General features: G+C 40.9%; 1 protein-coding gene and 1 long non-coding RNA gene across 7 annotated transcripts in view; one reads left to right on the plus strand and one right to left on the minus strand.

Annotated features, from left to right (window-relative positions):
* The window catches only part of ARHGAP15 (Rho GTPase activating protein 15), a 332,924-nt gene that overhangs the window by 280,269 nt on the left and 36,160 nt on the right, over positions 1-16,495 (plus strand). The gene's annotated exons all lie outside the window — the stretch shown is intronic.
* The window catches only part of LOC114013556 (uncharacterized), a 135,227-nt gene continuing 126,796 nt past the window's right edge, over positions 8,065-16,495 (minus strand). For 2 of the 3 annotated variants that reach the window (XR_008748579.1, XR_008748580.1), the window contains one exon: positions 8,065-15,275. This is a non-coding gene — a long non-coding RNA (uncharacterized LOC114013556). The remainder of the gene's footprint in view (positions 15,276-16,495) is intronic. The other variant, XR_003556600.2, reaches the window with a different exon arrangement.

A 16,495-nucleotide genomic window follows, 5' to 3' on the forward strand; every position in this document is an offset into this window, starting at 1 on the left:
AGATAACGGCTAAAAAGGGGAATCAAGTAAAGTAAGAAATAGTGTGGGAAGGGAAGCAATGAGCACTGCTGCACAGCCTCCTCCGAAACGGGTGGCAGGGAGTCTGCAGCCCTGAGGCCACCTATTGCGCAAGAAACTCCTTGAACAAAACTTTCACTTTTAAGGATGCTTCCTGGGATGCAGAAATATTTCTGCAGTCTGCTGCCTTCTGCTTGTAGAACAGGTACTGGATTTGAAATGCCCACCACTTTAAAATAACATGCAATTTGTCTTGCTCCCTGGTAGAGTCAGACTGCTCCCTTTGACTCCCTTCTATATAAAATTCATTAGCCTGTTAACCCGTTTGGCTACTGTTACATTTTGGCCAAAGCACTAATGCTTTAATTGCCTGGGAAGGTAGTACATCACACAGATAATCTTGCTAAGATCAGGAGCACAATCTAATTCACCGACAGCTCATGGTCTGACTCATTCACTTTTAAACACTTTTGAGTGATAGTGTTGCACTTGGGAAAAAAAAATGCAAGCCAAGCACAAAAGCTCTTTGCTTAGGTTTGCTTAGACGGTTAGAAAATCAAGCTGTGTATTAATCACTCATACAAAATGCAAGATCTGAAGCAACCAGAAAGGCAGGGCTCTCAAAGTTTTTAGAGACCTAAAATGTGACTGGGAGCTGGAGATCTGCCGAAGCCCATGTGAAGTACCTGGTGTTTGTAACTCATGCCCAGGAGAGCCGTGGCAAACATGGGAAGCGTTTTCCAAGCTGGTGCTGCTACAGTGTCACATAAAGGGCAATAGCTGCACATGGAGGGAAAGCATGAGGTGGGCAGCCGCCGGGACTGAAACCCAACCCAAGCGGCACGGTGTGTGTTCTCCCCATGCTCTTACAGGTGACACAGAGCACAGAGGGACAAGGAGGAAATTGCCCTGGTACCTACATGGAGTGCCTACTCGTAAGGGGTGCAAATAAAGTTAGTGTGCAGGCTGCAACAACTTTTTTTTCCTCTTCTTTTATTATTTTTTCCTCTTTCCCCCCCCCCCCCCTTTCCTCCCTTTTCCTTTTTTCTTTGCCCTTTTTGCTTTTCCCTCTTTTTTTTTCTTTTCCCTCTTTTTTCTTTTCCCTCTTTTTTCTTTTCCCTCTTTTTTTCTTTTCCCTCTTTTTTTCTTTTCCCTCTTTTTTTCTTTTCCCTCTTTTTTTCTTTTCCCTCTTTTTTCTTTTCCCTCTTTTTTCTTTTCCCTCTTTTTTTTCTTTTCCCTTTTTTTCTTTTCCCTCTTTTTTTCCCTCTTTTTTTTCTTTTCCCTCTGTTTTTTTTTTCCTTTTTTTTTTTTTCTTTTCCCTCTTTTATTTTTTTCTTTTCCTTTTGAAACAAAAGCAAAATGGGGGAAGCAGGAAAGGTTGCCTGGCAGGCATGTTTACATACACTTCTGCAGCTCCAGCCCTGGGCTATCAAGTGCCACTTCTAGAATGGCCTTTTCCTTGGCTCGCATTTGATTTGCATCTGTATGTTCACATGCAGCCAGAACCAACCTACTCGCTCTGTAGCTGAGGTTGTTGCTTGTTTTTCTTTACACCATAGATCAGGGCACCTGAGGAGACTACATTCCTGCTTAAATGTGTTAACATTTAACAAAAAAATAGCCCACTTGGTGGATATAAATCCTCCACAGAGAGGCATCAAAACCGTGACAAGAGCAACCACTTTAGGAGATGTTAGTACAATTTGATCCAAGATCTCTGTTTTTTGCTTTGAAGCAGTAGCTGTCCTTTAGTTCAGATGGTATTTGCGAATCACTGCCTCAAAAAAGGGGTCTTTTGGCACATGCTTTAGGCTGATGACAGGCAAAATGAAGTAGATTCTGTCTCCGAAATCTCCAAAAATAATCTTAGGTTTGACATAACACACCATGTCATGAAGTGATATAAGCCACATAAGCACAAAGCAGGCTTTAAATTTAAAGAAGAATAATCCTATTTTCAGATAGGATACTTTCCATCAATTTGGATAACAAATATCTGATGCAGAGTAGAAGCAGTGGGCTGCTAAGGCTGAGACCCCTTAAAACCTGTGGTTCCTGGTAGTGGCTGTGGTAGCCTGCTTCCTACCTCTGCTATCTGATACTTACTCAGACTATCCACACACACAAATCTGCCATGCACACATACCCTGAAGATTTCTATCTGGAAATAAAGACCTGGGTTTTTTTACTGTCTTTAACCCCTCAGCACCAGTGATCTAGAGTTCCTGATGCTAAAGAGTGATGCAAAATGCATTAATGCTTAGCGCTGGGAAATCCCAACTCCTGGTGCCAAGAGGTTCATAAATATAGTAATGAAACCTCTTGACTCAAAGCAAGCACTATTTAACAGAACAAGCATGAACAGCCTTTAGGAGATTTTGCAGCTGGATTTGTTCCACTGTGTCAGGGCTGAACCTCCATGATAGTAGTTTTAAAAACTGTGCATGGTTAAAAAAAATAGAGAGTTTAAGGAAGCCAGGCAGCCAAAAATTAAATAAAATAAATAATTCTGTGGAAAGGAAAAGTAAATAGACTGCTATAGCACATATCAGAAAAACAGGCATCAAGAATCCCCAAGTATGAATTCAGTGACAGATGTCAAGGTCTTTGGGAAGTGTCCACCCAGCTTTATTTTGCACATGTTCCTGAACAACTAAAACGAGTACTTTGTGTGATAATTTACTAGCAAATCAGTATCAATAAATCAGAATCATGTAAGCAGTCATGTTTATTATATCCTTGTTGCTTAATATTCATGATAGTAATTTATTTTTATAGTACAGTTTCACTGTTATCTCCTCCATTGCTGTAACTTTGAGTGAAGCAAGCTGCAAAAGTAGAAGGTCAGGTAACCCTTTGAAGGCTGTAAAAGTTCATCCGCTTGGAATTTGCCTGGCTAGTTGGTTTTTTTTTTTGGTTTGGTTTGTTTTTTAAATGCTTTAGTGGCTCCTTAAAATATTTATACTGTAATTCCTCACCTAGCATTATTTATTTAACAAATATCACTGCAAAATGAAAGTTGCAAAGCAGTATACAGATACCAACCCTACAAACGAAGAATCCAAAATTTCTAAAACTGCCCAATTGAAAATGGTCAGGAAATCTGGTGTTAAGGTCTGTATTTTAACAGAAATTCATACTTCTCTTTTAAAAATAAAACTAAGGAACATACTTATCTAAAGTTCTTAATGTTTTGCAATGGCAAGAATGAATTGAAAATTAAGTTGGTTTGGGTTGGGTTTTTTTAGCGTTAAAAACAGAAAGAAATTTGATCCTTGATCCATCGAGGTGTCTTGCTGTGCTTTCTCAGTTTAAATGAAAGCAAAGGAAATTCCCACTTCAGGCCACTTTTCACTTCAAGAGAAAAACAAAGGAGTTACAATCTAAGTAGAAGTCAGGACCAAACGTGTAGGACTTGTTAACCAGGTTGCAAATGATAGAAACAGGAGTTTTTATCTGTGGGACATGCAGAGTACAAACAACTACAACTCCTTGGGAAACGCCTCATTGCTGACTTAGTGAGTCCTTAGTATCTTACCATCTAGTCTTTAATAGTGCGTCCTAACAATGTTCAGCAGATTTAACTGAGTAATGCCTGCTTCTTTTCATGTCCTTTTTGGTAGAAAACTGGATTTTAGCTGTGCGAGTTGAGATACAAGGGGCCATACCTTTCTTTCAGTGCAGTCATAAAACATAATTAGGTTTAATGAGAAACAGTGCAAATTCAAAGATGATATAGATGTCAAGACCTTCTGCATTGCTTATAAATCAGAAATCAGCAGAAGAATTCTGGATTTTCTTTGGATTGTTTTCTTTAATATTTTTCTGTGCTGCTGAGCTGCTTTATCGTTTCACCTCGGGCTGAGTTCATGTAGTGGGAGAAGTATTCAACGTGTAAAACTCTTCTGGTTAAAGACAGTCTAACCACACAGCCTTATCCGTATGTCCCCTTGTCTTTCATTTAAGGATGAGCTTTTGATGAAGCTGTATTGGTTACTGCACATAATCAATTGTTTCTCATCTAGGGACATATTTTTCATTAGACAGGAGGTGGAGGCCACACAAAAATATATTGCTGATCAGATGAATGAAGTATAAACCTACCTCGTCACAAAGATAACACCTAAAAATGCTTCAGGTTTATTTATGGCTAACAAAAAATATGACTAGGCTTCAAGAAATGACAAAGATAAGCAGACATAAAAGACATTTTTATTCTAAGTGTAAACTATCATTAAATGTATTTAGATTTACACCCTATAATTATTATGATTGTAGCAATTAATCAATCAACTGATTAACATGTAGGGTCAGCAGGACACAGTGATCTTATCTTGAAGCTTGAATTAATTAATTATTCCTTACTCTACATTATTATTTTCTACTTGTGTATGTTTTCTCAGTGTCCCTATTGACAAAATATATCTTCTTTTTTTTTGTTTTCTGGTATGTAGTGAGTCAAGCACGGCAAGTTACTGATGTACATTTACTAATTTGCTGTAAGAATTTCAAATTAATTAAAAGATTTTTAAAGCATTGGATAATTTTTAACTACTTGTTATGTTCTAATTAGCCAGGTTCAATTAAATTGTTTTCAACGTAGCAACTTAAGAGCTCTCATCTCTTCAAGTGGAGTCAAATTCAGCGGGTGTATATTGTTGCAATGATATAATTCCATGTTCATTATACCACAAGCTAGCGAAGTCTTTCCGAGCAGTTTATTTGTTTACTGTCTGTGGCAGCGTGAGGATTTTCCAGTTCCACAGGCAATCTTGCTGTCAGGAGGTCTTCCTGAAATTCAGCTACATTTGAATTTGCTTTATGGAAAAGCATTACTTCTGATACCCTCTTCATCGTGCTGAACATCTCCTCTGTCTCCTTGCAGTAGGATTTTGGCCACACTGAAGCCAGTAACAGAACTCTGGCTGACTCTGGAGGAGACACCATCTCATCCTTTGTGGTGGCTTCCTTCACGTGTTGATAGCTCCTTGCCATTCATCTGGCAGCCTCAGTCATGATTTAACCAAGGTCCTTTTTATCCCTCCATATACATCATTGCTTCTAACACCATATTCAAGGGTGTGTGTGTGTGTGTGTATTATCATTTAGTCTTAGATTTTTGGGGGTTATGTGAGTATCCTGACCATTTTCAGTGTCTTTCTTATAACAATCGGCTCCAGAATTGAACAGGACCCATCAGTCAAAGAGAGGTGACCCTGCTTCCCTCACCACTGTGAACAGGGATGCCACTGTAAATATCATGTCAGATTTTACTGCCCTGCATGCTCTACTGCACCACCATTTTGTCTGGTCTCCTCCAGGTTGTCAGTTGCATGTTTGTTTGACGTTCTTGGTTCTTAGAACTTGGGTTAGGGATATTTTTTTTTCTATCTTATATTTTCTTATCTTTCTCTTTTATTCTGTAGTTGCTAGTCTAAAGCAAGCCGAGTAAGCCCTGGTGGCATTGAAGACAGACATAAGTGTTCTGTCAGATAGCATCTAATTCAGTGGCTTGTCCCAAAAATCATTCAGGTGGTCTGTGCCTGTAAACCCACATCTCTGTTCCATTGTCACCTACCCATCTGCATTTTGCTTGTCCTTTGACGAATAAGAATATCCTCTTCTGTGCATCTGCCTCTCCTCACCTGCAGCCCTGGGGACCGTGAGACGTCCAGCAATGCTGTGGGCACAGTGTGCTGGGGCTTTTTTGCCCACTATAGCCAGGTTGCCACCATGGCTGCAGAAACATACAGACCTCTCCTTGTCCTGTGTCATAACCACCAGACCCAAACATGTCTTAGATGCCCTAAAGCATCTTTTCCTGTCACTTTTGTTTTCTCATTACTCAGGGATGAAACACTCCCCCACCCTGTAACCCTCCTTGGTTCCCAAGTTGGCACTTCCATTGCGATAGTCCAAAAGAACGTCAAGTCTAGGTTTAGAAGCAATGCTGTAGCCCTCCAGACACCCCCACAGTCAGGCAGGAGAGGGGGCAGGGGCCTCTTTTTATACCTCCCAAGAAATAGCAGTTGCCTTTGGGAAAGCCTTCCCAGAGCGCTTGTCTCACCTCTCCTGTCCTGCTGGGCCCATCCGCTTCCTCTGCCTCCTGCCATGCGCCCCATGCAAACACACAATGTGGTTCTCTTCTCCATGTCTGCTGTTCTTCCCCTTTTTTTCCAAATTTAACATCTTACCACAGTGAAGCCATGTCCTGGTTGGGGCTGTTGGGCTCTCCTATTATCAATACAATCAAAAATAAAAGGGATCCTAAAAATTCAGCTGCTGGGACTGTCAATGAGCTCTCGGAGAAGTTCGTATCCCAGCCCCTGTTTTGTTTTGTTTTTTTAAATGCTAGTGTAGGAGATAGCAATAATAGTAGTAGGTTTGGCGGCCCTAAATAGAAAGGGTAGGAAAAGCAGTTATCATCAGGCTTTTGCTTTGAAATGTAAACTTAGCAAAGACTTCCCTGATGAAGTATACATATGGAACTACAAAATGCCACTTTTTATCCATTTGTTTTCCTGACCATAACCACGTTTTCACACTGTCAGCATTTTCATTAGAAGCTCTTTTTGTCAGAGGTTTATAACGAGAATGTAAAGATTTGCTATGGGCTAAATCTCAATCCAAGAGCAAATGTTTATACCAATTCTGAAAACAATCAGCTTGCCCATTTGTAGTTATGCATGTGTTCATCATCTGTTACTGCTTGTCCAATGCTCTGCAACTTCTGGAAGGAAAAAGAGACATCTGGAGGAAAAAAAAAATGCTATCCTGCAGATAGCATACTGTATGTTCTCCTGAGTTATTGAATAAGGTACTACATAAATGCAGGCTTTTCAGTTGATACAAATATTTTTTTGCTTAAGCTTGTCAAATATACTGTGGATAATATTTTAATGGATGGTTTAGACCGTTCTCTTTTTGTGCGTTACTTACATGGAAGTTGCGTTAAAAATTCAGTGGAAATTATTCACCTAATGAACTGAGCTACTTTTATGATGCCAGGCACGATGAATTCTTTGAAAATGTTTCAGCTTATCTTCTGGACCTGAGGGTTAACAGGGTTTTCCTGTCTGTCATTTCCACTGTGTATCAGTCATTAAGTCCTACAATGTTCTGAGGATGAGTTAAATGTAAGGGAGGATTTACAGTCTTTATCCTTCTCTGCCTCTCTTGGTTCGAACAAAAAGGTACATCATTTGGGCACGTATTGTGACATAAAGATAAATTTGCACACAAAATAAAGAGTTAGGACTAGGCTTACAAAATTATTTGTGTCTGTAAGTCTTACCTGTCCCCAACATGCTTCAATATAAAGTTTATCTGGATAAACTTCAGAAATACATAAAGATAAGCCAGGTGCTAATCCTAAAGCTGCCTCAATCTCAACACAGAAAGTGCTAGAGGTTGGTTGTCAAGCACATCAGAAAGCTTTGTAATGCTTAGTATTTACATGCAATAGTCAGTGTTATAAATTACTTACTTTAAATAGTATAAAGTGATACTTTTAACTCAAACCCCTTTTACCACTAGTTTATACATTGAAGCCACAGTGACTGAGGGCTTTCCTTGCTGGAAAGCAACGGGTGGGTTGGGTTTCAGTGCTACATGTCATGTAGAAAAGGACGTGACCGCCGAAGCTGAGGAGAGTGGTAGAGGCTGGGAAGGAAGCCTGGAGAGAAACGTTTACATCTCCAGCAAAATCTGGGAGAGCGTTTTCTTCGTGGTTCCTCCGCTGTTCACACAGCTGTGTGGCCATGGGTCAGCCCAGGCTGCTGGCTGCACTCATGCTGAAGCTGCTGAACCTCTCTCAGTGCATTGCCTAGCGTCTCTGAGAATTGCATGGAGGGTTGAGGTCCCATCACAGTTGCCAGGAACACAAAATTTAAACACTGTAACAGCCACTGTGTAGTAAATAGTGTATAACCTGGGTCTTTTTTTCCTTTTTTTCCTTTTTTCCCTTTTTTTTTTCCTTTTTTCCTTTTTTTCCTTTTTTTCCAAGCTTGGTATTTTCGACCAAAAACCAATTAAAATCCTTTGGAAGCTTACACCTACCCCAGGCTTCCTCAAACAGAGAACCCTGCTGCAAAGCCAGGATGCAAGTGCATTTTCCCACGGCTGCCCACCAGCGCCGTTTCCCACTACTGCAGGAGCCACCGTACCTCCCTGCAGCCCCGCTGTGCCGCAGAGCCCAGCTGTGCCAGCAGCCCCCACCCCTGTGCCGGCCAGCCCAGCTGTGGCTGCCAGCATTGGCCATGCCTCGAAGTTTACCCAGTAAACCTTAGGAAAAAAAAAATAGTTATTATTATAATAGTACGCAGCCCTCATTACAGTTTCTTGGTAGACTGCAGCAAAAATTGAGTCGCCCCATCCTAGATACAGGTCCATCTCTGGCCACGGCCGGGTGTCGCACCGCAGTGGCTGCATCCATTTCTAAAGTGCTATGGTTAAAGCAGTTTGGAAAGTGTGTATAGACCAGCCTGTAAAGCCATTAGGGAATTTACTTTTTTTCCTTTGGCAAATAATTCATGAATGGTTAGAACTCTTTGACAAATTGTTGTGCAAACAATGAAAAGAGTTTTTCAGGATGGTCATGAGCACACATCTGGTAGAAATGTTCTCAGGAATACTTCCTCAAGCTGGTATGCACTGCCCTTTTGTCTTTGGGAGATTCTGAGTGAATAAAAATGCTCACCTGAATATTTGTGAACATACAGACACATCAGCAGATCTTCCTTAGAGGGGGAAAAAATAAAATTAAAAAAAAAAATCACAATATTCTTTCTTTTTTGGCTTTATTCACCCAGCTCTGCTTTCATCCAGGAAGCTTTAAGAACCTAATTAATTATGACCTAATTAGCTAAGCTTTGCAAAATCATTGTGAGCTTGCTAGCATGAGTATAAATATTTCACAGCAAGTAAACTGAGGCACACGGATGAGCTCCTGTGACTCAGAGCAGGCAGTGACAGCAGCAGCCCTCTTTTCCACCCCCCTGCTCTACAACCTTTGCTATACTTTCCTGCTCTTTCCAAGCTTCCCATCTATCCAGTAAGGGTTAAAACAAGATTTAGTCTTATATCAAATCTGTGCAAATATGTGTTCTGCATAAATCTAGGCCACAAAATTAATATACTTGTATACATTTCCCCCACCTGCTATGTTGCTGACACATCTAGCTTGCGGCCCAGGATGTTTTAGGGAGGAAAGGGCCATCTCTGTCTTTGGGGCACTACTTCAAGTGGAGTTACAGGCTCCCTGGTGCACTCGGGCTTCTCCACTGAACACGGAAAGCAGCTTGAGGTACTTAGGAACTTTTCTTCAAAAATGAAAAACTGCTGGGTTTTGGTAGGGGAAGGAGGAGTGGTAGTTTATGTTAGGTTTGTTTTTTATATATATATGAGGAATTAAGTTGCATATTTAGTGAACAAATAAGTTTCCCTTTGTAGTCTTTTATTCTTGTCAGCTATTATGATATATATGTATGTGTGTACATAACAGTTATAAATTTTCCTTTTAAAAAAAAAAAAACAACAAAAACAAACCGAAACAAAGAACATTCAGATAAGGTTAAAACCATCTCAAACCTCCAACTAGTGTAGGAGTGATTGTTGGGACTGTGACCTGGGAGAGGCTGCTCTTTTCTACTTTGTGACCGTAGACTCCTTTACCCCAGCTGTGTGCCTGTAATATATTTTCCTACATCAGGAGGTAAAGGAGGTGGTCACTGGAGAAATAATGTAGGAACGTTTTGTCCAGAAGCTTAGTGGCTTTAGTGTGAGCTATATCGTGTGATGGGAGGTTGTGCAGCATGTCCGGTGTGAGTCCTGGTGCACCAGACTGCCTCTTCTACTGGGGCAATCAAGTGTGTTTTCCAGGAGGTTGGTTATATATCCTTGAGAAGAATGTTGGCCTTTTTAATTCTTTAATTCATTCACTATACTAGATTTATTTTATATTTGTTTTCGTTGTTTGGCCATAGATGCCCAATATAGCGTGCAATTTTTAATTTCCTGGAATTCCCTTTTTCAAATAATTAAAAAAAGAGCAGTGTATTTGCCTTTTTCATGGCTTTTATTAACCCTTTGCTGGATGTTTGTGCCCAGTTAGGCCTTGGGTGTTGTGGCACATCTATCGTGTGAGTTTATGGACAAAAAGCTGAGGTCTAGCTGAGATGGCTCCAAGTCATAACTTCAGAAGAATCAGTGTGGCAGCTTTAAGTCACCAAAGGACTCCTCTACACATAGGGATTCTCCTGTGGCTTTAAGGTCATTTGTTACTTGTAGAGCCATGTAGTTTGACTTCTGGGAACAGGCAAAAGATCAGAAAATCTATGTATGTGTCCTATTTCTTGATCAGTTTGTGCACTGTGAGCTATGTTCCTTGTCATAAATAATAATGCATCCACTTGCTTATAAAATGCTGTTCATTATATACCACTTTTCTTTGTAAATACAGTTACTGTACTGGTGATGTATTTGCAATGGAAACAGCAAGGTCAGCTGTATCACGTACAGAAATAATATGTCAAACTCACCTGACTAAATCCTTTTTTGTTATTGCTGATGGTGGTGCAATAATTAGACATAATTAGGGAACCATGTAGCAGCATAGAGGTGGAAATAAGAGGCTGTGTCAGAAGGAAAGATTGTTATGAAGAATAATTTATCAATAGAAATACAAATAATAATTCTTATTCAAGTACTGTTGGGACTGGAGTTCTGGAAGTATAGGCAGAGTTAGATTTCAATAATATCAAAGTTAGATAACACAAATCAGCTTTCTTTTTCAGAATAGACTTGCTTAGGCGTATAGGTAGTCTCATATTTTCTGCAACAGCCTGATCTTAAGCTCTAAAATAAGTTAACTAGAAACTGAAACACTTAAAGAAATACCATGGAAGTTACACGTATTCTGTGATTTTTATTTTTATTTTTAATGTATAAAAAATAACACCAGCATTGTAATAGGATAGGTAGCAGGGTTGGAATATGCTTCCTATTTTTAAGTTGTCTGTTTAGCTTTCACGTTCAGTACATCAGAAGTTACCAAAATTACCCTGTGAAGTCTGCCATGCCATGGCATGACTGGGTCAGCACCCACATTCCAGTACACCAGAGCCAGTAACCCAGTCTTCTCGTCAGTAGAGCAATACTGTCTTCCACCAGACAGAGACCTCAGTGTTTGTCTTCTCCACACGCTGGGCCTTCCCACATAGAGGCAATGCATCATACATTTATTTGATGACTTTGGGTTTTGCTGGTGACTCACACTGACTGTATGATGGCGCTTTTGCAGGCAGCAGAATTATTTTTATCATTTTGTGTAGTAACTCCCGTGTCCAGTAAAATGCAAAAAGGATGAGATTCTTCACTTTACCCATATGGCAGATAATAGATTTATTGCTACTGAATATTTTTTTAAAAAAACCTTTGATCATGAGACGTATTTGAGGGAAAGAAAAAGACTGACAAGCAAAGAGGAAAATGAGACAAAGATATGCGCAATGGGAATAGGGAGGATTAGGGAGAGATTTGTGCAAAAACAACCAAGAAATTTGGGGCAAATAAGTGATTTGCCCACTTCAGCATTTTGAGACTTGCATGACAGCTGCGTACATGAATCACAGGTGTATTTTTGCAGGGCTCTTTGCTAAACAACACAGGCAGGTCTGAAAGAGTCCCTCTCACAGAGGACAGTGTCCAGCCCCGTGAAGTCTAGGAGCTGATTTATTACCACTTGTCACCAGGTCTTCACGATGAATGACCATATCAAACTGCATTTCCAATAGACACCACCTTGGACAGGAGATAACTTATAAACACACATCAAAACATTTAGATGGAAACCTCCCCAGCCGTACTGTCAGGCTCCAGGGAGCTGGGGTGGTCCCACAGCTCTCTGTCAGTTGCTGCTCTTCCCATTGATGCTAATCAGTTAATTTCCATGTGAGTAGGAGATCTTTGGGTCACCAGTCCCTCTGATCAACAGGAGGCCTTTATAAATATCAATAGGGAGCTTTATATATTTATATATACATGGGGTCCACTCCACTCTTAAATCTCCTCTGCATACGTCCACAAGTTTGAGATTGGTGGATGCCACGTTGCAGAAACAGTATTTTCTCTTTGTTTTGCTCCCTCTGTCATGCCTTAATCTGCTTACAGTAGCAGGCACTGAACTGAAATGAGAAAGATCTACATAGAGCTTGGGTGCTATTATTCCACTTGTGTGGAAATCAGCGGAGGATGTGGTTTTCCACCTTTTCATACTTTTTCCTATAGCCTAGAGCAAGGACAGCTCAGCTCTGCTTCATGTTCTCTATCCCTTTAGTTCAGTCCTATTTCCAGCTTCCCAACCTATATCCCTTTAAAATGCAAAAAAGAGCAGAAGGAAGCATCACTATTCCAAACAGCCTTAAGTTCCTTTTACTCACTTTAAAAGGAGGCACATAAGGCTCAGCGGCTTCATAACCTCTGTGCATGACTCAAGGTATACCTCCATCCTTATCTTATCACTTGTCATAGATTCATTTTTCTGAAGATCAGGGAGGAAACAGGCAGTTGTATACCCACTTCATCCTTCCTTGTGTCCCTTTTGTATGTCTCTTCCTCACACCCAGCATACAGAGATGATGCAACAGAAACAGAGGCACAGCATAACTGGGATTGCACTTCAGGCATTGTTCTAGGGAGAACAGAACGAGCATTTCCAATGAGGACACAAAACATAGTTCGCTGTGTTCAGTACACAGTGCAGGTTAGATAACCACCCAGTGATGTGACTTTATTTTTTTTTCTGTTTGTCCTATACACTTGCAGCTTGTAATTGGGGAGGGTTGAAGATGATACACCAAAAAAAGAGGGAGAAAGCCAGGTGCACAAGTTCATATGCCATCTCGATGAGGGAGCTTAAATTGCAGCCAACTGGGAAATTTAGGTGCACAAACTTAAAACTAATAGTAAACTATCCACATACAATTTTTTGGCAAAGCCAAGACCCCCTCCATTTGTCCAGAGTCGTATAGTGTGTGAATGGCTTTGCACGGGAAATGATTCTGAACTTTGCAAATAGCTTTTATTATAGCTCCTCTGTGACACTGCTAGAAAACAGATTAGATCATAGCTCATTTCTCTTTTATTATTCTGACAGTGATTTCATTTGTTCAGAACTTCCATTTTGCCTTTAATATCTCATATGCGGTCACATTTTGGGAGCTTTAGGATGTGCTGGTTCTGCGTTCAGTGCTACATGTCTCTCACCTTAGCCAACTCATTATGGAGAAGCATCCTCCCTAAATAACAAATATTAACAAACATGTATGAACTTTAGATGATACAATTCCCAGTTTATTTCCTGGGCTGTATCGCTGCCAGGGAAGGATCAAATAAGGAGCCTGCCTCATCCCCAAAATAAGGCATGCTAGTGTGGGAAAGGTCCTTTGTTTTTTACCTATAAGGGGGGAAATATATTAAACCCAGACCACACAAAGAATGGAGCTGAAAGTCCTCAGCTAGAACTGCAAAATTAAAAGCATTTGATAGCCCCCCCGAAAAAAAGCACTTCATCCAACCATTCTCTTTTGCAATACATTATACGTCTGCCCTTTGAAGTCAACTGCATCAGAGCATTTGTACCACGCAGTTTATGCACTCTCAAAATGAACGCGGTTGGCCCCGACCGAGTCCATTTTAAGACCTGTTTGGTTTTTTTCAGCAATGTAAAGTCACTGTCCCATGGTTCTTTTCCTCCCACTTACATGATGCTGCCAGCATGTCCTGACCTGGGATTAGGTCCTTCCCACTGGTCTCCAAACATTACAGTGACCCTTTTGTACCGTCGGTCATTGGGATTGACTGGAACAGACTTCAGCCTGCTCTAAAGTTATGTTGGGCAACTATCCAGCAGAAAGCTGTTCATTAGAAAAGCCTAAAGGTCATTTTTGCACATATAATATCTTTCTAACCTAGTCTGTGGACAGTAGTTAATGATTTAAGCCTAAAAAACCCAGCTAAAACAGAATGCAGTATAAATAAATACCAATAGCCTGCAACAACAACAACAACAACAAAAAAAAAACCACATTGTGCAGGTCTAGCTAGGATCATTACAGTTAACTAATTTTTGGAAGTAGTAGCAAAGCAAAAAAGCTCTATAATTTTATTTTATACATGTTCAGCTGTGACATTATGACGCTTTTTTTTTTTTTCGTCTTACGTCTGGATCCTTTACCTACAAAAGCCAGCTGAGGGTTTGGTTGTTGTTGTTTTTTTTTCTCTTTGGATTGCAAAAAGATTTATTTCTGTGACTGCAGATATTTTAAAATATATTTTAAATGTTTTCTATTATTCTCTCCTTCTGCTCTCCACACATGTTAAAATCCGTTCATAGCAAGGGTCTGCAAAAGGAGCTGGAAATGGCAACGTCCTTTTTCCAGGGTTTGTTTTCTTTGTGAGCCTACAAGTACATTGCATTTGTGTGTGTGTGTGTGTGTGTGTGTGTGTGTGTGTGTACGTGCACAGGCTTAGTCCTCAGGTGGAACTGTGGTTCCTGTGCTTTCGTTCTCGAAGCTGTTATTCTGGAAGGGAATGGAGGCAGCTGTGTTTACAGCTCAAGTCTTGGCATACATTTACCAGAATCTATTATTCATATCGTTCAGTATCAGGGAGAGATCTCAGGCCACCTGTCTATCTGACAAATTCACCCTTTTGTGAGCTTTCTGTTCATAGCAAATTATGTTCACATTGATGAATTGAGTTTTTATGAGCACTGCTAACTAACATTCTCACAGAAGGCCAGGGGCAATAGACTGCAAGTGTTTCTGGTCCACAAGTAAATGTTAAAAAGAAAAAACTGCCAGTATTTAAAGACAATTTGCCATGGAGGGATAGTTAAAATATTTGGCAAAGCCTTGATATTTATAAATTCAAGAATGTCCATAAATTATTATAAATAGTATGTTTATAACATTAAAAAAAATAATAATTCTGTACTGCCCCCTGTGATTGTGGAGGGCTCTTTAGTATTCTGTGTATTAACAGGTAGCCAGTGGTCAAAGCTTTTAACAAACCCTTACGCAGGCTTAACACAAGGTAGGGACCATTTAGTTCTGCAAGGGGGATCGTCCCTTGAAAATCATGGGGTAAAATCAGTGAGACAAAGCTAAGTAAACACAAAACAATGATTTACCTGCTCATTTCAGCATGGCACCGGTTCATATCCAAGACGAGCCACCAGCCATGGGAGCAGCTGTACCCTGTAGATTGAAAGATCTGCAGTTATAGATCAAAATTTTCCGTAACAAGAGGGGTTTTTTTCCAGATGTGCTGAGACAACATTCCTGATGCACACCTAAATTTCTCATGCCCCTTACCTGACCCTTTGGTAATGGAAGACAGTGCCAGGGACTGACCGCACCCCACCCCTGAGAGCAAAAGCTAGTGAGCTAGATTGCAAGCCTGCAGATATAATCTCTAAATAAATAAATAAGCGCTCAGCGATGCCAGGTAAATATATTTACTAAAATGCGATCCATCTCGTGCCGTTTAATATGCCTTAGAGCACCTGAGACACTGCATAGTGTCCCAGAAGCTCCTCATGTCTTGGCGTGGTTGGAGGATAAGGTGGATACGACAGGGTAACTCTCTGATGTGGTTAGCTGCCAGCATCTAAGTGACTGAATCCCACCACAACTGCCATAAGGATGCTCTTAGGAGCCCACAAAAAGGGGATGGCAATAAATAACACGTCAGTGAGAGACCTGCCACTAACAGACATACCATGAGAGTGAATTTCCAAAGGGGAAAAATAAAACAAAAAGGAAAACAAACAAACAAACAAACAAAAAAAAAACAACAACAAACTTTTCAAAGGGAAAAATAGTTTTGAGGGGAAAACAATGCTGAAGAGTCCTCCTTAAGAGACAGAGGTGAGAACCAGGTTGGACTGAAGAAGCCACCTGGCTGCGAGCACTGGTCCACCTTCCCCTCATCCCGCCGAGATGTGGTGCGGCATCCCTTCGCACCCGCGGCGGCTCTGCCTCTCGCCGCCCCGCTCCTCTAGCTGTGAGCATGGCAGCCCTGCCTGTTGTTTTGATAGGTGTGAATGGAGCGGCTGCCCCTCGCGAGCTATATCTGCCGTTTCCAAATCTGTACCGCCAGAGAAACAGGTTGCGCAGCATGGCCTGTTGATCTGCGCCTGCCTGGCCAGTAGCTTGGACAGAAGGAGCACTGCTGTTACCGTCTTCCAAAGTTTCGAGTTGAGGCAGAGGGTGATAAATGCGGTGGGTTGCTTTCAGTGTTATCAGTCAAACCGCCAGTTTGGGAGACCTTTTCCGTTAGGAGCCTTTGGATTGTAATTTCACATGTGCCAATCAGGTTGTCAGGCGCTTTGGTAGGCCACCATTTTGTCAACTGGAAGCGCGACGTGAGTTTAAGTATAGCTGAAAGCCTGCTCGAGCAGGCCAGTCCTTAGTGG

This window comes from Falco peregrinus, chromosome 8 (assembly GCF_023634155.1).
Source record: "Falco peregrinus isolate bFalPer1 chromosome 8, bFalPer1.pri, whole genome shotgun sequence".
Taxonomy (NCBI): Eukaryota; Metazoa; Chordata; class Aves; order Falconiformes; family Falconidae; genus Falco; species Falco peregrinus.